Below are 1,426 nucleotides of genomic sequence, written 5' to 3' on the forward strand. Positions count from 1 at the left end.
AAACAACAATGAAGGCTGCAACCAGCTGGGCGCCTGTGGTCCCAGCTACTTGGGAGGCTGAGGCAGGAGACTCGCTTGGGCCCAGGAGTTGGAGGTTGCAGTGAGCTGAGATGCCATGGCACTCTACCCAGGGGGACAGCTTGAGGCTCCCGTCTCAAAAAGAAAGAAACAAACTCGAATCAGCCTGCTGATGAGCTAACCTAAGATGTAAAAGACAAACAGAAATTTCCCAAAGAGAGAGATGGGGAAAATCATCTAACCTCAGGGATCACTCTGAAGGCTGGAGAAGGTATGTTGTGTGAGAACTTGGGAGTCAGCAGGGAAAAGCAGCAGGTGAGGCTAGGGGCTAGGCTACATACCTTTTACCATTTTAGGGTGTTCATATTTTATTTTATTTTATTTTTTTGAGACAGAGCCTCAAGTTGTTCCCCTGGGTAGAGTGCTGTGGCATCACAACTCACAGCAATCTCCAACTCCTAGGTTCAAATGAGTCTCCTGCCTCTGCCTCCCAAGTAGCTGGGACCACAGGCACCCGCCACAACGCCTGGCTAATTTTTTTGGGTTGCAGCCATCATTGTTGTTTGGCAGGCCTGGGCTGGATTTGAACCCGCCACCTTAGGTGTATGTGGCTGGTGTCTTAGCCACTTGAGCCACAGGCGCTGAGCCAGGGTTCATATTTTATCTTGAGAACTGGGAGTGACCTGTGTGCAAGGGAGGAAGAGAACAAAAGAGACGGAAAGAAAACTAGTGGTTAGAGGTAAGGAGGGAAAAATAAGGTTTGTCGTTTAGCAATATTCCTGTGACTGCATGTGAAGAATAGGTTGGGGGGACCAGCACTGCAGCTGTGGAATAGTTGAGAGGTCATGCTCTTTGTGCTGGTGGGTGAGTGAGGATGGGAGGTAGGAAGCTGTCAGGTGGTGAGGCAACAGTGCTATTGGGCTGACTGGGTGCGTGGGGAGTGTGGGGGAAGGCCCAGGAGGATCCCAACCTTCTGACCAGGTGGCACCAGGCAGTGAACTGATGAACACAGGAAGGGCAGGTTTGGAGGTGCTGGGTGGCTGTGGGCAGGACATGTACAGGGAGGTGGCCAGCGGGAGATGGATGAGTGTGTGTAGAGATAAGTTGGGTGCAGAAGTGTATGTCGTGGGAGAGCCTAGTGTTGCCTCTGTTAAAGCATATAAAAGGAGCCAAGGACAGGGCTCCGAGGTACTGACTCCAGACTACCTGGAGTGGTTTGGTGCAGGATTCCCCAGCCCAGCTATCTCACTTATTCTGAGTATGTGGTGAAAATTGAATTAGTGGCAATAAAGAATTAGAGAAGAAGCTAAGAATGAATTTGTTGCTAGCAACATGTAAGAATTATTTTTCTTTATGAGAGAAATGAGCTTATAACATGATTTGGTATTATAAAATAATCTCTCGTAGT

The 1,426-nt window shown here is 49.0% G+C and overlaps 1 protein-coding gene across 1 annotated transcript in view; it reads left to right on the top strand.

Annotated features, from left to right (window-relative positions):
• The window catches only part of NCAPG2 (non-SMC condensin II complex subunit G2), a 72,797-nt gene that overhangs the window by 3,457 nt on the left and 67,914 nt on the right, over positions 1-1,426 (top strand). The gene's annotated exons all lie outside the window — the stretch shown is intronic.

The sequence above is a fragment of the Otolemur garnettii genome, unplaced genomic scaffold (genome assembly GCF_000181295.1).
Source record: "Otolemur garnettii isolate 467f Iridium unplaced genomic scaffold, OtoGar3 scaffold00235, whole genome shotgun sequence".
NCBI lineage: Eukaryota > Metazoa > Chordata > Mammalia > Primates > Galagidae > Otolemur > Otolemur garnettii.